This window comes from Grampus griseus (genome assembly GCF_964374135.1).
Source record: "Grampus griseus genome assembly, chromosome: X".
In the NCBI taxonomy this organism is placed as follows: domain Eukaryota; kingdom Metazoa; phylum Chordata; class Mammalia; order Artiodactyla; family Delphinidae; genus Grampus; species Grampus griseus.
In genome coordinates, this window is record NC_138999.1 from 105093203 (window position 1) to 105118436 (window position 25234).

General features: G+C 41.2%; 1 pseudogene across 1 annotated transcript; it reads left to right on the forward strand.

Moving 5' to 3' along the window:
- Window positions 1-1136: 1136 nt before the first annotated feature.
- On the forward strand, window positions 1137-1944 carry LOC309817611 (small ribosomal subunit protein uS2-like; annotated as a pseudogene). The gene has a single exon. The product of its transcript is annotated as a small ribosomal subunit protein uS2-like (transcript).
- Window positions 1945-25234: the final 23290 nt, after the last annotated feature.

Here is a 25234-nt window from a genome sequence, read left to right on the forward strand (position 1 = left end):
GACAGATGAATAATGAGATTCAAAGCAGTTAAGCAAGTTGCTCAAGGCCACAGTGGCTACTAAGCATAAGGGATCGGATGCAAGCAGACTGACTCCAAACCAAATATCCCATCCCCTGCTTCCTCTAAAATGTCTAAACCCATTTTCTTCTCATTGCTTGATCCTGAGAAATCTCATAGTACTTCAAGGGTCTGTGTACTTATTATATTCGAATATTAATAGCTTATTATTATTATATACTTGTTATTATTATTGCTATCATTTACCAAGTCATTCCTTAATGCCAAGCATTGTGATGGGCATTTTGTATGCACTGTTTATCTTACGTAATCCTGACAACAACAGTGTAAGGTAGTTAATATTACCATCATTTTATAGATGGTAAATATGAAGATCAGAGACGTTATGTAACTTGTCCACAGTCACACAGCTAGTGGAAGGCAGGGTTGGGATTTCGTATCATTGCTCTGGCCTGACTTCTGAACTAGTGTGAGTAGAACCAGTGATTTCCCAGCCTTAAATTCGAAGGAGCCATTGTTAACCCACTAAGTCAGTTAATTATTTTTATAGGGCCATGTCTCTACTTGCTTAGGGTCCTTGGCTCCTGACCCACTTCCAGAATCAATTAAATTTCTAGAACAGTCCCTAAAGGTACTGGATCTGTCATTTATACTCTGGATTAAGTAGCTACCATTACTGGACCCTGTCCTAGTTAGGCACGATTTATGAGGTCAATGGCTCTTATAAAGAGGCATTAAGAAATAGAAAGGCCAAGTCTTCTGACTCCACGGAATCAGCTTCGAAGTCAGAACACTTAGGTTCAAATCTCTGATCTCTGACCTTGAGAACATCAGGTAACTTTTCCGAAACTTAGTTCCTTCATCTGTAAAATGAAAATAATTGCTACAGGATTGCTTTGAGAATTAGAAAGGTAATATGAGGAAAACATTAGGCCAGAGTATAGGCTCACCAAATGTGAGCTATATGCAACCAAGCACAGAACCTTCAGCCCTGGCTGTTGGGGGCCCAAGCTGAGCTGAGCACCTGAGCAGGCACCCTGGGAGTTCTGACTGGGCTCCAAACTGGAACTAACTGCTCACGCACAGATAAGGGTCGTTCTGCATTCCCGTCGTAACTTAAAGGGAAACATTAACAATGCCCGGAGTCCTTGATGTCCTGCAAATGAAGGAGGAGGATGTCCTCAAATTCCTTGCAGCAGGAACCCACTTAGGTGGCACCAACCTTGGCTCCCAAATGGGTCAGTACATCTACAAAAGGAAAAGTGATGGCATCTACATCACAAATCTGAAGAGGACCTCGGAGAAGCTTCTGTTGGCAGCTCATGCCACTGTTGCCATTGAAAACCCAGCTGATGTCAGTGTCGTATCCTCCAGGAATACTGGCCAGCGAGCTGGGCTGAAGTTTGCCACTGCCACTGGAGCCACTCCTACTGCTGGCCGCTTCACTCCTGGAACCTTCACTGACCAGATCCAGGAAGCCTTCTGGTGGTTACTGATCCCAGGGCTGACCACCAGCCTCTCCCAGAGGCCTCTTATGTTAACCTGCCTACCATTGCTCTGTGTAACACAGACTCTCCTCTGTGGTATGTGGACATTGCCATCCCGTGCAACAACAAGGGAGCTCACTCAGTGGGTCTGATGTGGTGGATGCTTGCCCCGGGAGGTTCTGCGCATGCGTGGCACCATCTCCCGTGAACACCCATGGGAGGTCATGCCTGATCTCTGCTTCTACAGAGATCGTGAAGAGATTGAAAAGGAAGAGCAGGCGGCAGCTGAGAAGGCTGTGACCACGGAGGAATTTCAGGGTGAATGGACCGCTCCAGCTCCTGAGTTCACTGCTGCTCAGCCTGAGGTGGCGGACTGGTCCAAAGGTGTGCAGGTGCAACGGATGGTCACTAAACTCATTCTGGTAATAATTTCATAATGTATGTAAATCAAATCATTATGCTGTACACCTTAAACTTATACAGTGCTGTACGTCAATGAAACTGGAAGAGGGGCTTCCCTGGTGGCACAGTGGTTAAGAATCTGCCTGCCAATGCAGGGGACACGGGTTCGAGCCCTGGTCCAGGAAGGTCTCACATGCCGTGGAGCAACTAAGCCCATGTGCCACAACTAGTGAGTCTGCGCTCTAGAGCCCGCGAGCCACAACTACTGAATCCGCACGCCACAACTACTGAAGCCCGCGTGCCTAGAGCCTGTGCTCCACAAGAGAAGCCAGCACAATGAGAAGCCCGTGCACTGCAACGAAGAGTAGCCCCTGCTCTCAACTAGAGAAAGCCCATGCATGGCAACGAAGAATCAATGCTGCCAAAAAAAAAAAAAAATTACCCCAAAATTCAGGAGCTTAAAATAAGAAATATTTATTATCTCATAGTTTCTGTAGGTCAGGAATTTGTACATAGCTTAGCTAGGTGCCTCTGGTTCAAGGTCTTTTATGAGGTCACAGTCAAACTGTCAGCTAGGATTGCAACCTCATCTGAAGGCTCAACTGAGGGAGGATCTACTTCTGAGCTCACTCATGTTGTTGTTGGCAAGATTCAGTTTCTCACAAGCTATTGGTCAGATGGCTCAAGTCATCACTGGATGTCTACCTCAGTTCCATCCTGGGCCTCTCCCACAGGGCAACTCACAACATGGCAGCTGGCTTCCCTCAGAGTGAGTAACCAGAGAGAGAGAGAGAGGACACTCCCAAGACAGAAGTTACCATCTTTTTATAACCCAGTCTAGGAAGTGACATCCCTTTACCCCTGGCATGTTCTATCTGTTAGAAGAGAGGCAATAATTTCAGTTCCTACTGAGGGGGAGAGGATTACACAGGACATGAATACCAAGAGTTGGGGATCTCTGGGGGTCATCTTAGAAGCTGTCTAGCACAGTCTTTAACATCATCCAAATGCAGGAAACTCCACATCAGCTCTCCCAATAGATCATTAGTCTGGCTTGTTGCCTTCAGGTACTAGAGTATCCTGCACGACTGAATTCAGAAGAAATCCTTGTACTGAAAATCAGACACCAAATCTAATAATACAAGCTACATTAAGATTTTACTTGCACTTCTATGATCTTCATTAGTTTCATTCGTGCCCTTACTTCTAGTTTTTGCCAGACATGCCTTTAAAAAGTTCTATAAAACTAGACTGTTCCTTCCTTAACTTGTCATCTTTTCTGTTTCATCCTTCAAAAGACACCTCTTGACTCAGCTTCGGGGAAACTTCCCTAATGAATCTTGCCTGGCATAAGGGGATTTTTTTGCCGGAGACCCAAGTTAGTTCCTCTAAGGTATGAATACAGGCAGATAGCAGCAGGTTATGTGTGGAATTTGGAATAGACAAGGCTGATGACACTTTTTCCCTGCCTCACATAGAAGCAGGGGCACCCACAAGTCTCTAAGTTTTTATTACATGCAATTAATACTTGTGGAAACAAGGTTACGCTCACTGGCAAAAAGAACAAAGTGATGTGGGTTCTCCCCTAAGATAAGCACTCACTTCAGTGTTTCTAGCTTATTGCTTCCGATATTTCCAATTTGGACTCTGGGCCTACATGCATCTCCTTAACTCTTCCTTCCTGTCTTAGCTAGCCTAACAATTATTGACCTCTGAGCTGCTTAGCTGTCTGACACTGCTGCCTTTGGTTAACTAAGCTTGCCTATCAGCAAAGTCAACCTGATATTCCTTAGTTTGTTGCTCCAAGCTGAAACTTTTTGCTGATTCCACTTTATCTAACCAAACTACAAGTTCTGGTCCCTCCTAGCCATCCTCTATCTTGCTGCCACTTATTCCATACTGTAAAACTTATCCTCTTTCACCTTGAGCAAATTATCTGCCTCTATCAGGAAACTGATGCCTTTAGGCAGACACTCCTTGTTAAAACCTCACCCAAGCCTGTTCTGTCTAGGCTTTATACCAAACTTGAAAATACTATTTCCAATTCCCTGTATCTACCATCAAATTTACCTGTTTCCTGGCCAGTGCCCTCAGCACGCTCTACCTGATAAACTAACTCACGCTGAGTTGTTGATCACTGGGAATACCTTGATGAATAACCCTATACAGAAGGATTCCCACTTTAGTTACTGAAAAAAATGCCAGAGCACAAAGTTAATAGCGGTAGAATTTCTGGCACTCCGACAGAAGAGTGGAATTATTATCATTATATAATGAAATACTAGTGGTACCCTTCAAGTTATACTACAGGTGCCCTCCTGCTCCACTTCTGCAAACATCCTCATAGAATGTTTATAAGCTAGAAAGAAATTCTGTAAAAAGGCATCTCATCACCAATGTGATGATGAAGCTGCTTTTCAGCTACATACCTCTAAATATTTGGACGTATCCTTAGAAAACCAAGAGTTTCTCTGAAAGTCTTAATTTTCTTTGAAAAAAATAAATGGACAATAGTATACTGCATGGAAATGTGTACAACTTTACCAATTTTCCAGACTGACATCTTCTGACTGGTTCCCCTTTTAGACCTTTGAAAGTATAATTACTGCCAGCTATCTAATTCCTATGGAACATAAAATTACCCAAAAGAATCATAAGTATTCCATCATCCCCACTGGAGAGAAAAATCAAGTACCATTTTTATTTGGCACTGTTTCCAAGGCGCAGTGTATTCCAAATTATGAAAAATTTCTTGATAAATGAATTCGGGGAAGTCAACTCATTTGCAGGTTAGGAACTGCTTATGTTACGTATGTGGCATTTTCCCCATTTTTTAAACACTATGTTAGAGAAGATCTTGTGGTTCTTGGCTAATCAAAAGAGATCAAAATCTTTTCCATGGTGATGTTTTCATCTCACCAACACAGAGTGAGAGACACAGACCACCGACTCCCAGACTGGGTATAAGGACGCTTTGGTGCATTACAAAAATACCCTGGGTAGGTCAAGGCATATTGAACTGTCTCAACCTCTCGTTTCCCACATGTACACACTTTCCCAGAGGACCCCTAAATAAATAAAATCTACCTGAAAACTTTAAACAGAAGGCATTATTAATATCACTCCCTTTGTAAGAAAAGGGAAGAAACAAAACCAAAGCCCAGATTAAAAATTTAGTCAGAGATCACTCACAGGGGATGTCTTAACACCATGAAAACTGATTCCCATTTCCTTTCCTTGGTGTCTGGAATTCAGAGACTGATCTCCTTAATCTGACCTACATGGCCCTTCACAGTCAGGCTCCAGTTTAACTTTCCAGGTCTTCTCTGTTTCTTCCTACACATAAATCCTCCATACCAGCCAGATGTCCCCTTCATTGGCCCCTGAACATCAGTTCTTATGTGCCTTTGCTTGCGTCATCTCCCCTGCCTGACTGTCTCAAACTGCTTCTCTTTGATGACAGGAGGAAGTCTGGTATATTGAAAGGAGAATGAGTTCTGGAGTGTGATGAGCCAAGGGTTCAGATCCTAGCTTTGCCATTTAAGAGTCATATGCCTTTAGGCAAAGTTTCTTAGTTTCTCTAAACCTCAGTCCCCTAGTCTGAAAAGTGAGGATGATAATGTTGCCTACCTTGTAGAAGTATTATGTGGGTTAAATGAGATAATACATGAAAGGCACCTAGCCCATATTAGGGCTCCAACAAATAGGATATATCATCATCATTATTATCCTTTTTCATTTTTAAAGTCATAACTCATAGCTCAACCACCAGCCAAGTCCACAGGGATATCCACTTTCTATGAGCTCTAATATCTTACTGCATCTATATCACATGTCTGGTACTTTAATATTATTAGTTTTATCATAGGTGCAAATATCTTATCTAGCCAAGTACACTGATAGCTCACTTAGGGTTAGGATTATGTCAACCTTCTCTCTATCCTCCCAGATAATCTTTTATACAGACGTAGAATGCCCAAAATATTTGTTGCTTATCTTAGACTGCAGATGCACAGTCAGTAAGTACTGACTGGCAGGTGATGACACAGGGCTTGAAAGATAATAAAATTAAATAATAAATAATGTCGCTTGCAACTAATGTTTCATTGAACACTTATAGTTACTAAAAACAATATACAGGCACTTGGCAGATATGTCATTTCATTCTCGCAAAAGCACTGTGAAATAGGTATTATTAGCTCCATTTTACAGATGAGGAAACTGAGTCTCACAGAAGTTATGGAACTTTTGGGGGATTACATAGCTTGTAAGTGGAGGAGGCAGGATCTAGATCATTTGACTCTGGATTCTGAAAAGTTCTAAACGACCCAACATATTGCCTTACTAAAAGACATATGCTATCCTAAGGACTTTTTACAAATTATTGAAGGTCACTTTGCTGTTGGTAACCAGACTGTGCTTTGCTAAGGTGAAAAAGTGTACGTAACAGAAGATTTTTAGCATTCATAATTAGAAAAAAATGGAGTTCTAGTACACCAGACTGTTCCCACACTCATCCACTGCTGTAATTCTTGATCATTCTTGAACTGAAGATTCAATCTATGTGAGAGAAGAGGGGAGGGTGATCAAGAGGAGGCAGATAGATGGGCAGATGGCTGGAGGAGTAGACGGCCATGTGGGAGAGTACAGGGACTGTTGCCTGCTGTGTCCCGGGAAGGCTCAATGTCCATCACGGAAAGAAAACGATTGGGAGACGCTTCACAGTGCAACACACCAAATGGAATGAGAGCCTATTCATCCAGTTGGAGCAAGAAAAAAGTAACAGTGCCCACTTCCTGTGTGGGTGTTCTTGGCCTTTTCCAGCAAGGTGTGTGTTTAAAAAAAGATTAGTACAATAGGGCATGAACAGTCCTATTGAAAACAGCCGCCTGCATAGACTTGGCAGATTTTGCGGAACAGTTCCGTCTGACATTTAAAGTGTGGCAAAACTACTTAAATTCAATGTAAAAATAAGTTTTCTATAGCCCCTTATTTTCTTCTTATAAGCATGAGCTCAATGAAGATGGCATCATGAGCTTTACAGGATGCCCCTCAGAATGAATGCTTGTCAAAGACAAGAATGTGTGGCACTAAGGGATGACAAGCTGATTAGGCTGCATTGATTCCCAGGCTCGTGCCTGTGAAGAATATTCTCTCAAGAAAGAAAACTTGTGGGTGGAATTTGGATTGTGGTTTGGACTGGGATGCAGCTCCAAACCACTGCAGCCAAGTTCACAAAAGGAACATGAACAAATGTTTTAATCAACAAATGGTAAAGAGGAAAGGGAACAGAGAGGGACATTTTTTGTAATGTCACTGAGGGACTCAGACCTGCATCCTGATTTCTTCACAGCAGTTGAATTTGGTTAGAAGAAGGACTGCAGAATTCTGGTTGAATAGGTCATACAACATAGCTACTAGCTTATTCTTGTTCCCCAGCATAAAGATTTGAAATGCTTCCTGAGGAACTCAATGGACAGACTTCTTTTTTTCTCCAGTGAGATACTGGCTCAAAAGCATCCATCCACAGCCTCCAAATTATCACCCTGCTTTCTTCCTGATCCCTTCTGCTAGAACCATGGCCAGGAGCTAGAGAATATACTATCACTATATAACACAAGCTTCCTTGTTTTGAGCACTGCAGAGGGAAATTCCACCTTTCTCTCCAAACTTTTCCCTCTGTCTATCGCCTTAATAGCACCTTCACAAGGGAAGAGGACTTAATATGCTTATTGGCCAAAGCTTGAAACATAGGTCATGTTACATTTGAACAGTGGATATAGTTATTTTTCCAGAACCCATTCGTGGCACTCTTTCACTTGCACTTCTAGGAAGGATCTAAACTGTTGGTGAAGATTTAATCACTCTCTTCTTCCATATCCTCCTCTTTCTTACATTCCTGCCTCAGGAACAAACTTGGCATTCTTTTTGTCTTCTTTCTGCACCACTCCATGTAGCTGGTTGGGTCAATGGATTCAGAGCCTTTCTTGAGATCTGGCTTCTCTCTCTCATCCCTACTCACTCTCCACTTACCACCTGTCCCAAGCAGGCATATCTAAGTACACAGGTCCTAAGATTAGGATGAGGGAGTGGGGGTGAGTAAGAGACTCCATTAGGCCCCCAGCTTAAACCCCATCATCCCATTCAGTTTTTTTGCAAGGATTACTGAGTACTAGCCAGCTATCAATGAAGTAGTAATTAGATTCCCATCTGGTTATTGTTCTTTGCACATAGCTTCCTTGATATAGAACCCTGCAAGAATGAGGGATCACTGAGAGGGCAGGAACAAAGGATTTTAGAGTCTGGGGCTATATTACCAATCTGAGACTATCAAAACCCATCTATAACTACTATTCTGGAATTGGAAATATATCTTGCCTAGATTACTAAAATAGACACCTCTCTGTTCCTCCCACCTCCATTTTCACTTTTCTCTTGCCCATCTTTCTCATTATAGCCAGAGCAAACTTCCTAATTAGAAAATCTTTTCATATTACTCCTTTCCTTAAACACATTTGTTTGTTTTTTATCCTTACCATGACTTTGAAGACTTGCTAATCTGGCCCTGGTCAACTCTAAATGAGTGGTTCTCAAAATCTGTCTCAACAAGAGTCACTTGGTATTTTTGTCCTACCCCAGAAATAGATTCAGTAAATCTGAGGAGAAGCCTGGAAATCTGCAAAGGGACAAATGCCTTCGATTATTCTGACACAGATATTCTGAGTACCACACTACGAGAATCACTTTCTTGTGGTGGTGACCTTCCCTCATCATCTTGTTCTCCTTGGCTGACTCCCTCTGCTCTTCCTGATACATTGTACTCATAGACTGATAAAATCTTGAGTTGGAATAAACCTTAAAGGCCACTGAAGTGCCTCTTACACTGCATGTAGGCATCCCCTCCGCAGCTTGTCTCACAGGTAGGCCTCCAGCTTCTACACGTGCTCACGTTGTTGAATGGCTCTATAAAAGTCTAAATTTCGTTCAACGTGAGGATCATCTTTGGGTAGTGGAAAGAGCACTAGACCTTAAGTCAGAATTTAGATCCCGACTGCCACTTTTTCGCTGGGTGATCCTAAGCAAATCACTGGATCTACCTTCAGCTCAGATTCCTTTTCTGTAGAAAGTGCTAATGTGAAATTCAGAGCAGTGTAACAGTTAAGAGTATGGACTGGAGCCCAGATGGAGGGGAATCAAAAATTGGCTCAACGAGTTGCTAGATATCTGATGATGGACATGTTACTTAACCCCCTAGGCCTCAGATTAGACATCTGTAAGGTGTGCCTGATAATAAAAATAACCAACTCAAATGGTGAAATGTAAATGAGTTTATATGTGCAAAGAGGTTGGCATATAGTAAGTACAAAGTAAGTATTAACTATTACTACTTTCTATTATTATATATGGGGGTAAAATTCCTGCAGTAACTACCTCATATGGTTGGTGCAGAAAATAAAAATCATATGAGATAATGTATGATAAAGTGCTCAATAAACTATAAAATGCCATGTAAATGTTATCAGATTTATTGGCACCTGTTCTAAAACTAACTTCAGACTGCACAGAATAAGTCTAATACCTATTCTACATAACAATATCTGAAGATAGCTTACCATGTACCCCCAGGCTTGAGAGCTTCAGTGTTTTCAACCATTCCTTATATCACATAGCTTTATGGCCTCTTCATCCTCTTGGGCATATTTTATGGATGCACTATATTTCATTATTTATTTTTATTCCTCAAACATTTCTTGAACACCTACTACACTCTAAGTACTATGCTACGTACTGGAGATATAACAATGACTGAAACACAGTTCCTACCCTCAAAAAATGTTGTCCAGTGGTCAAAATGCTTCTTAAAATATAACATCAGAACTAAATGTTACCAAAGGACTGACTGGGCCAATGTACCTCTCTTATTGTGTATAATACATATTTATCAATGTAGACTGAGGTTCCATTAGCATGGCTGATCAGTGTCGATTCATACTGAGCATAGCGTCAAATAATCCTCCAGGATTTACACATTAAAACTCCTGTTGGACCACATCTTCCCCACCCTGAATTTGTACAGATGATTGTAAACCCAAGAGTTAGGACTTGAAATTTATACATATTAAATGAGCTATTATCATTTTCACCCCATCCTTCTAGACTATAAAAACTTTAATATCTATAGAGCTAATAGGCATGCTGGCAATAAATTCAGTCGTTTCGTTGATAAAAATGATGAGCAGAACACGATGAGAAATTTCCTTTCTGATTCACATCAATTCATTAGCATGTTTGCATTAGAATTATTCAACTATGTATGGAATCCCCTAACACGATTTCCACAGAGCTCACATTCCAGGCGTTCAAATAATAGTAGCTAATGCTTATTGATCAATTACTACATACTGCTCTAACGTGCTTCGATACTGTTCCAAAAATTTTACATGTAGAAACATGTCTTACCCTCACAACAATCCTGTGAAATAAGTGCTACTTCTATTTTGATTTTATAGATCAGAAAACGGAAACTAAGAGATAATGTCGAATGCCTGAGAACCCACAGCTAATAAGTGGTAGAGCTATGATTTTAAACCTGAAGCCTAGTGCTAGAGCCCACATACCATCACTGTGATATTCCTCTTCTTGGTGTTGAACAAATGAAATGGAATTAACCAGGCATAACTTAACCCTCAGTGAAGCCATACTGAGAGCCCTCATGATCACTACTGCCTTTTCTTAGCATTTGCAATTGATTTCTTTATGAATCCACTAGAGATTTCCACTAAGGATTGATGTCAACAGCACTGGCATAAAATTTCTAGAATCTGAACCCCTCCTTTTAAAACAATCAGATTACCATTACTTTTGTAATTGCATTCAGTTAGAGACCCCACTCATTTGATTAATATGGTGTTTCTCTGACCTATGATTACACAGCCTGCTTGCATATCATAATTAAAAGTCAACTTCCAGAATTTCATTAAATATTTAATGAGTGTCCTTGGCAGAAAGGCAGAAAGCCTAACTAAAAGCTGGAAAAACGGCTCTTTAAACCCATTCACTGAGAAAGAAAATGAAGCAGAATACAAGAAAGTTTATATTCCAAGCAGACACTGGTAATTATCACATTGGACCACGCATCTGTCTAGCTACCTTCTGTTCACAGGATGAAATTAAAACTGTTGGTGTGCTGGCTTCCTATTCCTGTTAGTTACAGTCTCCTCTTACGTGCCTGCAGGTAGGAATGCTCTGCAATGCCGTTTCATTTCACTGACATTTTAAGAAAGTAGAATGACCCTTTTTATCTCCTTGTCCCTAATAGGGTCTGTTACCAGATCGCCCCCAGAAAAAGCTATTTATTGCTGTCTCTTACTGTTTTTCTTTTTATATTTCTGTTAACTTTCTGTGGAGAAACTTTGAGCACTTAATTGGGTGGGGGGGTGGAAAAGTGGGAAAGAAGGAAATAAATTGCTGGCATTTATTCTTGGATATGCACTGCGGCAGCATTTTGGCCAAAACTGTTCAAGTTCTTATCAATTTTATGGGAAATTATTAACCCCCAAAATTGTAAAACTAAATCCTCAAAAAATTTTAGATCATCATTTTTCAACCTGTGTACAATAGAACATGAAAACAGAGTTAATTTTTTAAAGTGCGTTTGGGAGGAGGACGTTGAATTCTCAAACTAGTTTTGGGAAATTTTTATAACATATTTTCTACATAAGTGAATATTATTTACAATTTCAATCAATTTTAATTTTTCAAATATTTACAATTTCAAACATTATTCACAATTTCAATCAGGCAAATGTTTACTGAGCACCCACTGTGTTTCCGGTACTCTTGCAGGATCTGGATATAGAATGGTGAATAAGGCAGATATGGTCCCTCCCCTAATGGAGCTAACATACCAGAGAGACAGAAAATATGCAGCTCAATGAATAAATAAATGAGATAATCTTATATAATAATAAATGCTTTGAATTTAATAAAACAGAGGGATGAGATGGAACATGGCAGGAAGATGTGTTGAACCCACCTTAGATAGAACCATGAGGGAAGGGCTCTCCAAGGAGGTGATATTTGATCTGAAGTTTATGGCTGTTCCATTGGAATAGCAAGGGGAAGAGTTAGAAATAGAGAACGGTGAATACTGGAAATTCCCTGACACTAGAAAGAGTTTAGTGTGTTCAAGAAACAGCAAGGTGAGACCTTCAAGATGGAGGAGGAGTAAGAGGTGGAGATCACCTTCCTCCCCACAAATACATCAAAAACACATCCACACGTGGAACAACTCCTACAGAACACCTACTGAACGCTGGCAGAAGACCTCAGACCTCCCAAAAGGCAAGAAACTCCCCACGTACCTGGGTAGGGCAAAAGAAAAAACAGAGACAAAAGAGTAAGGATGGGACCCCCACCTCTGGGAGGGAGCTGTGAAGGAGGAAAAGATTCCACACACTAGGAAGCCCCTTCACTAATGGAGACAGGGTGTGGGTAGCGGGGGAAGCTTTGGAGCCACAGAGGAGAGCGCAGCCACAGGAGTGCAGAGGGCAAAGTGGAGAGATCCACACACAGAGGATCGGTGCCAACCAGCACTCAAGAGGCTGAGAGGCTTGTCTGCTCACCCACCAGGGCGGGCAGGGCTGGGAGCTGAGGCTCGGGCTTCAGAGGTCAGATCCCAGGGAGAGGACTGGGGTTGGCTGCGTGAACACAGCCTGCAGGGGGTTAGTGCACCACAGCTAGCCAGGAGGGAGTCCGGGAAAATGTCTGGACCTGCCTAAGAGGCAAGAGACCTTTGTTTCGGGGTGCGTGAGGAGAGGGGATTACTTCCCAGTGTGCCTGCAGAAGGCAGAGTACCACGTAAGCGAGCTCCAGAGACTGGCATGAGCTGCAGCTATCAGCCTGGAACCCAGAGATGGGCATGAACCGCTAATGCTACTGCCGTTGCCCCCAGGAATCCTGTGTGCGAGCGCAACTCATTATCCACAACCCCCCCAGGAGCCCCGCGCATCACATCACTTCCAAGATCCCGAGATCCAGGGACAAATTCCCCAGGAGAACACACAGCACACCTCAGGCTATTGCAATGTCACGCCGGCCTCTGCCACCTCAGGCTGGCCCCGCATTCCAATTATGACCTCAGTACCCCCTGCCTCCCCCGGGCCTGAGTCAGCAAGAGCCCCCTAATCAACTGCTGCTTTAACCCCCTCCTGTCTGGGCAGGGACCAGACTCCTGAGAGCAGCCTACACACAGAGGTGGGGCCAAAACCAAAGCTGAACCCCAGGAGCTGTGAAAACAAAGAGAAAGGGAAATCTCTCCCAGCAGCCTGAGGAGCAGTGGATTAAATCCCCACAATCAACTTGATAAATGCTGCATCTGAAGAATACCTCAATAGACAACGGATGTTTCCAAAACTGAGGTGGTGGACTTTGGGAGCAACTGTGGACTTTGGGAGCAACTGCAGACTTGGGGTTTGCTTTCTACATCTAATTTGTTTCTGGTTTTATGTTTATCTTAGTTTCGTATTTAGTGCTTTTATCACTGGAAGATCTATTTATAGGTTTGGTTGCTCTCTTTCTTTTTTTTAATATGTATATATACTTTTTTCCTTTTTCTCTTTTTGTAAGTATATATGTGTATGCTTCCTTATGTGATTCTGTCTGTATAGGTTTGCTTTTACCATTTGTCCTAGGGTTCTGTCTGTTCATTTTCTTCTTTTTGCTTTTTTGTTTTTGTTCTTGTTTTCTGTCTTCATTTTCTTCTCAGCCATGCAGCTGGCAGGCTCTTGGTGCTCAGCTGGGTGTCGGACCTGAGTCTCCAAGGTGGGAGGGCTGAGTCCAGGACACTGGACCACCAGAAACCTCCTGGGCCCACATAATATCAAGTGGTGAGAGCTCTCCCAGAGATCTTCGTCTCAACACTAAGATCCAGCTCCACCCAACGGTCAGCAAGCTCCAGGGCTGGACGTCCCATACCAAACAACTAGCAAGACAGGAACACACCCCACCCAGTAGTGGAGAGGCTGCCTACAGTCATACTAAGTTCACAGGCACCCCAAAACACACCACTGAATGCAGCCCTGACCACCAGAAGAACAAGATACAGCCCCACCAACCAGAACACAGACACCAGTCCCCTCCACCAGGAAGCCTACACAAGCCACTGAAGCAACCTCACCACTGGGGGCAGACACCAAAAATAATGGGAACTACGAACCTGCAGCCTGTGAAAAGGAGACCCAAAATGCAATACGTTAAAAAAATGAGAAACAGAGAAACATGAAGCAGATGAAGGAGAAAGGTAAAAATTCACCAGACCAAACAAATGAAGAGGAAACAGGCAGTCTACCTGAAAAAGAATTCAGAGTAATGACAGTGAAGATGATCCAAAATGTCAGAAATGCAATGGAGAAAATAAAAGAAACATTTAACAAGGACCTAGAAGAACTAAAGAGCAAACAAACAATGATGAACAACACAATAAATGAAATAAATATACTCTAGAAGGAATCAATAGCAGAATAACTGAGGCAGAAGAACGGATAAGTGACCTGGAAGATAAAATAGTGGAAATAACTACTGCAGAGCAGAATAAAGAAAAAAGAATGAAAAGAATTGAGGACAGTATCAGAGACCTCTGGGGCAACGTTAAATGCACCAACATTCGAATAACAGGGGTCCTAGAAGAAGAAGAGAAAAAGAAAGAGACTGGGAAAATATTTGAAAATTTCCCTAATATGGGAAAGGAAAGAGTCAATCAAGACCAGGAAGCACAGAGAGTCTCATACAGGATAAATCCAAGGAGAAACATGCCAAGAAACATATTAATAAAATGATCAAAAATTAAATTCAAAGAAAAAATATTAAAAGCTGAAAGGGAAGAGCAACAAAAAACATACAAGGGAAACCCCATAAGGTTAACAGCTGATCTTTCAGCAGAAACTCTGCAAGCCAGAAGGGAGTGGCAGGACATATTTAAAGTGATGAAAGGGAAAAACCTACAACCAAGATTACTCTACCCAACAAGGATCTCATTCAGATTCAACAGAGAAATTAAAAACTTTACAGACAAGCAAAAGTTAAGTGAATTCAGCACCACCAAACTAGCTCTTTTTTTTTTTTTTTTGCGGTACACGGGCCTCTCACTGTTGTGGCCTCTCCCGTTGCGGAGCACAGGCTCTGGATGCGCAGGCTCAGCGGCCATGGCTCATGGGCCCAGCCACTCAGTGGCATGTGGGATCTTCCCGGACTGGAGCACGAACCCGTGTCCCCTGCATCGGCAGGCGGACTCTCAACCACTGCGCCACCAGGGAAGCCCCACCAAACTAGCTTTACAACAAATGCCAAAGGAACTTCTCTAGGCAGGAAACACAAGAGAAGGAAATCTCTCTAGGCAGGAAACACAAGAGAAGGAAAGACCTACAATAACAAACCGAACACAATTCAGAAAATGGTAATAGGAACATATATACTGATAATTACCCTAATGTAAATGGAATAAATGCTCCAATCAAAAGACACAGACTGGAAGAATGGATACATAAGCAAGACCCGTATACATGCTGTCTACAAGAAACCCACTTCAGACCTAGGGATGCATACAGACTCAAAATAAGGGGGTGGAAAAAGATATTCCATGCAAATGAAAATCAAAAGAAAGCTGGAGTACCAATACTCATATCAGACAAAATAGACTTTAAAATAAAGACTAGTTTTTCAGACCTTCAAGATGGCAGAGGAGTAAGACATGGACATCACCTTCCTCCCCACAAATACATCAGAAATACATCTACATGTGGAACAACTCCTACAGAACGCCTACTGAATGCTGGCAGAAAACCTCAGGCTTCTCAAAAGGCAAGAAACTCCCCACGTACCTGGGTAGGGCAAAAGAAAAAGAAAAATCAGAGACAAAAGAATAGGGATGGGACCTGCACCAGTGGGAGGGAGCTGTGAAGGAGGAAAGGTTTCCACACACTAGGAAGCCCCTTCACTGGCACAAATGGGGGGTAGGTGGAGGGGGAGCTTTGGACCCATGGAGGAGAACACAGCAACAGGAGTGCAGAGGGCAAAGTGGAGAGATTCCCACACAGAGGATCGGTGCCGACCAGCACTCAAGAGCCTGAGAGGCTTGTCTGCTCACCTGCCAGGGTGGGTTGGGGCTGGGAGCTGAGGCTTGGGCTTCGGAGGTCAGATCCCAGGGAGAGGACTGGGGATGGCTATGTGAACACAGCCTGAAGGGGGCTAGTGCACCACAGCAAGCCAGGAGGGAGTCTGGGAAGAAGTGTGGACCTGCCTAAGAGGCAAGAGACCATTGTTTTAGCGTGCACCAGGAGAGGGGATTCAGAGCACCACCTAAACGAGCTCCAGAGATGCGAGGGAGTCTCGGCTATCAGCGCAGACACCAGAGACGGGCATGAGATGCTAAGGCTGCTGCTGCAGCCACCAAGAAGCCTGTGTGCGAGCACAGGTCACTATCCACACCTTCCCTCCCAGGAGCCTGTGCAGCCCGCCACTGCCAGGGTCCCGGGATCCAGGGACAACTTCCCTGGGAGAACACACAGCATGCCTCAGGCTGCTGCAACGTCATGCCAGCCTCTGCCGCTGCAGGCTCGCCCCGCATCCGTACCCCTCCCTCCCCCCGGCCTGAGTGAGCCAGAGCCCCCAAAGCAGCTGCTCCTTTAACCCCGTCCTGTCTGAGTGAAGAACAGATGCCCTCAGGCGACCTACACGCAGAGGCGGGTCCAAATCCAAAGCTGAACCCCGGGAGCTGTGTGAACAAAGAAGAGAAAGGGAAATCTCTCCCAGCAGCCTCAGGAGCAGCGGATTAAATCTCCACAATCAACTTGATGTACCCTGCATCTCTGGAATGCCTGAATAGACAATGAATTATCCCAAAATTGAGGCAGTGGATTTTGGGAGCAACTGAAGGCTTGGGGTTTGCTTTCTGCATCTAATTTGTCTCTGGTTTAATGTTTATCTTAGTTTAGTATTTAGAGTTTATGATCATTGGTATATTTGTTTATTGATTTGGATGCTCTCTTCCTTCCTTTTTTTTAATATATAGATATATATATTTTTTTCCTTTTTCTCTTTTTGTGAGTGTGTATGTGTATGCTTCTTTGTGTGATTTTGTCTGTATAGCTTTGCTATTACCATTTATCTTAGCGTTCTGTCTGTCCATTTTTTTCTTTTTTTTAAATACTTTTTAATTTTTTAAATTTTTAATAATTCTTTATTTTAATAACTTATTTTATTTTATTCTTTCTTTTCTTCTCCCCTTTCTGAGCCGTGTGGTTGACAGGGTCTTGGTGTCTGGCCCGGTGTCAGGCCTGTGCCTCTGAGGTGGGAGAGCCCTTCCAGCTCCATGTAATATCAAATGTCGAGAGCTCTCCCAGAGGTCTCCACCTCAACGCTAAGACCCAACTGCACTTAACGACAAGCAAAAAACAGTGCTGGACAGCCTATGCCAAACAACTAGCAAGAGAGGAACACAACCCCACCCATTAGCAGAAAGCCTGCCTAAAATCATAATAAGGTCACAGACACCCTAAAACACACCACCAGACACGGTCCTGCCATCAGAAAGACAAGATCAAGCCTCATCCACCAGAACACAGGCACTAGTCCCCTCCACCAGGAAGCCTACACAACCCACTGAACAAACCTTAGCCACTGGGGGCAGACACCAAAAACAACGGGAACTACGAACCAGCAGTCTGTGAAAAGGAGGCCCCCAAAACAGTAAGTTAAGCAAAATGAGAAGACAGAGAAACACATAGCAGATGAAGAAGCAAGGTAAAACCCACCAGACCAAACAAATGAAGAGGAAATAGGCAGTCTACCTGAAAAAGAATTCAGAGTGATGATAGTAAGATGTTCCAAAATAATGGGAATAGAATGGAGTAAATACCAGAAACGTTTAACAAGAACCTAGAAGAACTAAAGGCCAAACAAACAGTGATGAACAACACAGTAAATGAAATTTAAAATTCTCTAGAAGGAATCAATAGCAGAATAACTAAGGCAGAAGAACGGATAAGTGACCTGGAAGATAAAATAGTGGAGAAGGAAAAGACCTACAATAACAAACCCAAAACAATTAAGAAAATCGTAATAGGAACATACATATCAATAATTACCCTAAATGTAAATGGACTAAATGCTCCAAGCAAAAGACACAGACTGGCTGAATGGATACAAAAACAATACCCATATATATGCTGTCTACAAGAGACCCACTTGAGACCTAGGGACACATACAGACTGAAAGTGAGGGGATGGAAAAAAGATATTCCATGCAAATGGAAAACAAAAAAAAGCTGGAGCAGCAATTGTCTTATCAGACAAAATAGACTTTAAAATAAAGACTATTACAGGAGACAAAGAAGGACACTACATAATGATCAAGGGATCGATCAAAGAAGAAGATATAACAATTATAAATATTTATGCACCCAACATAGGAGCACCTCAGTACATAAGGCAAATGCTAAAAGCCATAAAAGGAGAAATCAGCACTAACATAATCATAGTATGGGACTTTAACACCTCAATTTCACCAATGGACAGATCATTCAAAATGAAAATAAATAAGGAAACACACGATTTAAATGATACATTAAACAAGATGGACTTAATTCATATTTATAGAACATTCCATCCTAAAACAACAGAATATACTTTCCTCTCAACTGCTCATGGAACTTTCTCCAGGATAGAACATATCTGGGTCACAAATCAAGCCTTGGTAAATTTAAGAAAACTGAAATCATATCAAGTATCTTTTCCAACAACAACGTTATGAGACTAGGTATCAATTACAGGAAAAAATCTGTACAAAATATAAACACATGGAAGTTAAACAATACACTACTTAATAACTAAGAGATCACTGAAGAAATCAAAGAGGAAATCAAAATATACATAGAAACAAATGATAATGAAAACACGACAACCCAAATCCTATGGGATGCAGCAAAAGCAGTTCTAAGAGGGAAGTTTATATCAGTACAATCCTAACTCAAGAAACAAGAAGTATCTCAAATAAACAACCTATCCTTACACCTAAAGCAATTAGAGAAAGAAGAGCAAAAAAAACCCCGAAAGTTAGCAGGAGGAAAGAAATCATAAAGAACAGATCAGAAATAAATGACAAAGAACTGAAGAAAACAAAAGCAAAGATCAATACAACTAAAAGCTGTTTCTTTGAGAAGATAAACAAAACTGATAAACCATTAGCCAGATTCATCAAGAAAAAAAGGGAGAAGACTCAAATCAATAGAATTAGAAATGAAAAAGAAGTATCAACTGACACTGCAGAAATACAAAGGATCATGAAAGATTACTACAAGCAACTCTATGCCAATAAAATGGACAACCTGGAAGAATGGACAAATTCTTCGAAGAGTACAACCTTCCAAGACTGAACCAGGCAGAAGGAGAAAATATGAACAGACCAAACACAAGTAATAAAACTGAAACTGTGATTAAAAATATTCCAACAAACAAAAACCCAGGACCAGATGGCTTTACAAGTGAATTCTATCAAACATTTAGAGAAGAGATAACACCTACCCTTCTCAAACTCTTCCAAAAAATAGCAGAGGGAGGAACACTCCCAAACTCATTCTACAAGGCCACCATCACCCTGATACCAAAACCAGACAAAGATGTCACAAAGAAAGAAAACTACAGGCCAATATCACTGATGAACACAGATGCAAAAATCCTCAACAAAATACTAGCAAACAGAATCCAACAGCACATTAAAAGGATCATACACCATGATTAAGTGGGGTTTATCCCCAGAATGCAAGAATTCTTCAATATACGAAAATCAAGCAATGTGATACACCGTATTAACAAACTGAAAAATAAAAACTATATGATAATCTCAATAGATGCAGAGAAAGCTTTCGACAAAATTCAACACCCATTTATGATAGAAACTCTCCAGAAATTGGGCATAGAGGGAACCTACCTCAACATAATAAAGGTCCTATACAACAAACCCACAGCCAACATTGTTCTCAATGGTGAAAAACTGAAACCATTTCCTCTAAGATCAGGAACAAGACAATGTTGCCCACTCTCACCGCTATTATTCAACATAGTTTTGGAGGTTTTAGCCACAGCAATCAGAGAAGAAAAAGAAATAAAAGGAATCCAAATCAGAAAAGAAGAAGTAAAGCTGTCACCGTTTGAAGATGACATGATACTCTACATAGAGAATCCTAAAGATGCTACCAGAAAACTAATAGAGCTAATCAATGAACTTGGTAAAGTAGCAGGATGCAAAAGTAACACACAGAAATCTCTTGCATTCCTATACACTAACAATGATAAATCTGAAAGAGAACTTAAGGATAAAATCCCATTTACCATTGCAACAAAAAGAAAAAAATACCTAGGAATAAGCCGTCCTAAGGAGACCAAAGACCTGTATGCAGAAAACTATAGAACACTGACAAAAGAAATTAAAGATGATACAAACAGATGGAGAGATATACCATGTTCTTGGATTGGAAGAATCAACATTGTGAAAATGACTATACTACCAAAAGCAATCTACAGATTCAATGCAATCCCTATCAAACTACCAATGGCATTTTTCACAGAACTAGAAAAAGAATTTCTCAGTTTGTATGGAAACACAAAAGACGCCAAATAGCCCAAGCAATCTTGGGAAAGAAAAACGGAGCTGGAAGAATCAGGCTCCCTGACTTCAGACTACACTACAAAGCTACAGTAATCAAGACAGTACGGTACTGGTATAAAAACACAAATACAGATCAGTGGAACAGGATAGAAAACCCGGAGATAAACCCATGCAAATATGGTCACCTTATCTTTGACAAAGGAGGCAAGAATACACAATGGAGAAAAGACAGCCTCTTCAATAATTGATGCAGGGTAAACTGGACAGCTACATGTAAAAGAATGAAATTAGAACACTTCCTAACACCATACACAAAAATAAACTGAATATGGATTAAAGACCTAAATGTAAGGCCAGACACTATAAAACTCTTAGAGGAAAACATAGGCAGAACACTCTATGACAGAAATCACAGCAAGATCCTTTTTGACCCACCTCCTAGAGAAATGGAGATTAAAAACAAAACTAAACAAATGGCACCTAAGGAAACTTCAAAGCTTTTGCACAGCAAAGGAAATCATAAACAAGACGAAAAGACAACCCCCAGAATGGGAGAAAATATTTGCAAACGAAGCAACTGATAAAGGATTAATCTCCAAAACATACAAGCAGCTCATGAAGCTCAATATCTAAAAACAAACAACCCAATCCAAAAATGGGCAGAAGACCCAAATAGACATTTCTCCAAAGAAGATGTACAGATTGCTAACAAACACATGAAAGGATGCTCAACATCACTAATCATTAGAGAAAGGCAAATCAAAACCACTATGAGGTATCACCCCCCCCACTGCTCAGAATGGCCATCATCAAAAAAATCTACAATCAGTGCTGGAGAGGGTGTGGAGAAAAGGGAACCTTCTTGCACTGTTGGTTGGAATGTAAATTGTTACAGCCACTATGGAGAACAGTATGGAGGTTCCTTACAAAACTAAAAATAGAACTACCATATGACCCAGCAATCCCACTACTGGGCATATACCCTTAGAAAACCTTAATTCAAAGAGTCATGTACCACAGTGTTCACTGCAGCTCTAATTACAATAGCCAGGACACAAAAGCAACCTAAGTGTCCAATGACAGATGAATGGATAATGTGGCACCTATATACAATGGAACGTTACTTGGTCATAAAAAGAAACGAAATTGAGTTATTTTTAGTGAGGTGGATGGACCTAGAGTCTGTCATACAGAGTGAAGTAAGCCAGAAAGAGAAAAACAAGTACCGTGTGCTAATGCATATATATGGAATCTAAAAAATGGTACTAATGAAACTAGTGGCAGGGTTAATAAAGACGCAGATGTACAGAACGGACTTGAGGACACGGCGGGGAATGGGAAGCTGGGACGAAGTGAGAGAGTAGCATTGACATATATACACTACCAAATGTAAAATAGATAGCTAGTGGGAAGCAGCCGCATAGCACAGGGAGATCAGCTCGGTGCTTTTCGATGACCTAGAGGGGTGGGATAGAGAGGGTGGGAGGGAGCCGCAAGAGGGAGGGGATATGGGGATATATGTATACATATAACTGATTTACTTTGTTATACAGCAGAAACAATACAACACTGTATAGCAATTATACTCCAATAAAGATATTTAAAAAAACAAAAGAAAGAAGGAAAGAAACAGCAAAGAAGCCAATGTGGCTGCAGCAGACTGTTAAGGTCAAGGAGGTTACCAGATGATGCTGAAAAGGAAGGCAGGGCCAAGCCCACGTAGGGCCTTGTGAACTGTGGTAGGGATTAAACGATTTTGAGCAGGAAAGTGGCCTAACTCAATTTACGTCAAGACTTTGAGAAGTCCCACCTTAAAGAAATCTGCTTAGAATTTTTAAGTCAGTAGTTCCCAAGCACATTTGATTACTAAAGACTTTTATCCCTATAGAATACATTTTAACATCTTGCATAATAGTATCCCATAGGACACCGGTTTAGGAAACACTTGAGATAAATCTGTGGGTGAAATAGCCATTTTGCAGTATTACAAATGTTTGAGGATGTACTGAGAATAGAGATATATAGATGAATAATGGAAGACAGATGATGTGGACAAATGCAGACATTTTTGCTCTAGTTTTAGACAGGATACTGAGTAGATCATAGAGTTGGGCGGAAGGAGGTTAGAGTTCTTATATTCTTACAAAATAACCATATTTTCTTTTCTCAAACACTGAAACTGTCATCAGGAAGACTTCTATTTTATCTGTCTTCTCTCCAGCCTTTGCTCATAGAGGGTTCTGAAAGAAAAGCAGTTGGACCTAGAGCAATGTTTGTGTGGTTTGCTTTAAGAAATAAATCAGTAATGCCCATCATTTCTTACAATATGCATTTTTCAGGATAGGAAAGGAGAGGCAGAGGAGTGAGTAAGAAGAGACAGCTGAGTAAGTAGGTAAGAGAAAGGGGATGTTCAAGTTGAATCTGAGGAGCTCACAACATGATGGATGCCAGGGTCTTTGCACAAGCAGTGTCATTTCCTCCTTGTCATTCGAAGGATGATAACAAGGTGAACTTGAAGGAAGAATGAGAAAGTGATGAGAGACAGTCTAGTTAAGTTGTTAAAAGCATGGTCTTTAAAATCAGCCTTGGTTTCCAGACCCAGCTCTGCCAGTTACTAGCTATGTTTCTTTGGACAAGTTATTTAACCTCTCTGAGACTTGGATTCTTCATCTATAAAATGAAGATGATAATTGTATCTAGCTCATAAGAATGTTGAAGGTATTAAATGAGATTATATATGTAAAGAGCTGAGTGCAGTGCCTGTTATAGTATATATTGTAAGATGTTTCTGTTGTCAAATTTATTAATGTCTAGGCCTTTCAGAGAGAGGAGACTGGAAATGTAGTTCAATATTATCTGATGGAAGTTTCTGTAATAATGGAAATATCCCTTCTCTGAACTGTAATAGCTTAGCCACTAGCCACATGGGACCATCGAGCATTTGAAATTTTTCTAGTGCAACTGAGGAACTAAAATATTAGTTCCATTTAAGTTAATTAAAATTTAAATTTAAGTAGCCATGTGTATCTACTGGCTACCATATTGGACAGTGCAGCTCTAGGTGCTCAGAATTCTGAGACTGATGGGAAGAGATAATATTTGAAACACCTCTGGATTTGGAAGGGGAAGAAGAGAAAAAAAAAGAGGGTAGATTGTAAAGGGGAGACAAAGCAAAGGAATGAAGCTTCCAAAAGAATTAAGATGCAAATATAAGAAATGCCATTCTTGGTTCTATCATCCAGTCAAATAGTAACTTTATGTCACCTATGGCATCCCTTTAAGAAAGCGAGGACTAGACCCACTACATATATAGCTTTTCCTTGGATCTAGAATTCATTTTTTTTTTCTCAGCCCTTCTTGACCCTTTTTTCTATTTTCAGCCTGCCTCATTTCCTAAGGTAATGGGTTCCATATGTTTACCACCTGGTGGATAAAGTGGTATTTCTACTTTATTGCTTTCAAGCTACCTCCTCCAGCTCCAAGTAATAGTACTTGTCTTTGATGAGTTCCAAGTGCTTTAAAGATATCCCCGAAGAACCCAGCAACAAGTGAACGTGTCAATTCTTCCCCTGAGAGTCTTGGCTAATATAACTGCATTTGGTCCTCAGGGCACTCAGGGTCAGATGGGGCACTCTGAAGTGTCCTGGCTTGTCCTAGTCTGCGTTAGCACTTGAAACTCCTCTGATTACAGTTTTCTGTTGGGTAAAATCTTTGCTTTTAGAAACCCATTAAAATGCACGTATGTCATACTTGAAGCCAAAAACAACCACTTAATACCTTTGACTTCCTTTTTTTCCACATTGAGTTCTAAGGACCTGGAACTATGTGAGTTTGGATTTGGAAAGAGCATATGAGGAAAGGCCCTGATCGTGAAGGGTCTGCTGCCTAGCATGGAGTACCACAGAAGAATAAGTACAAAAGTCCCGTGCACTAGTACAGGAAACAAAAAGAGACAACTGAAGAAGGGCATCAAATGACACCAATGTCAACAAAAGTTAAGGTTTTACCTCCTCCACAATGGGACTCTTTTTGTTACTTCATCGTTTCACAACAGTGAACCAAGTTACAGGGTTCAGAAGCCACAAGGCGAAGCTGTTCCAACTCCCTTCACAAACAACTGATTGAAATGATTTCACTGGTGATAAACAGTAAAAAAAAAAAAAAAAAAAGTAGTGTTTCATTGGACTGATCATCTTCCTGAGAATTTTATTTGGCCTTTGAGTATTTTCCAGTCACTCTTCTTTATGTGGAGATTTTAATCGACTCCAGGAAGCCCACAGTTTGGCCTTTTTTAACTCCATTCTCCCTGAATCTGTCAGTAAAATAGCAATACATCATTTTGCCTCAGGACCACATCTTGTTAATGACACCGGCCCAGTACAAACTGAGTTCAAAGATAATCAGTATTCAAGTAATGACACTGTTTATAGGACACTATGTTTTCCATTAAATTTAACAACCAGTTCTTGAGCGTCTACTATGTAGGGCTATGAGGGACATGAGCATAAATCTTAAAAGAAATTCTTGTCTTTGAGAAGCATATGAGATGCAATATGATCTTCCTCTTCTCTAGGTCATTCCATATTTATCACATTTTTATTTAGTATCTGCTATGCCAAAAACTTTGTTAGGAATTGGGCAGTTAATGGAGAACTAGATAGATA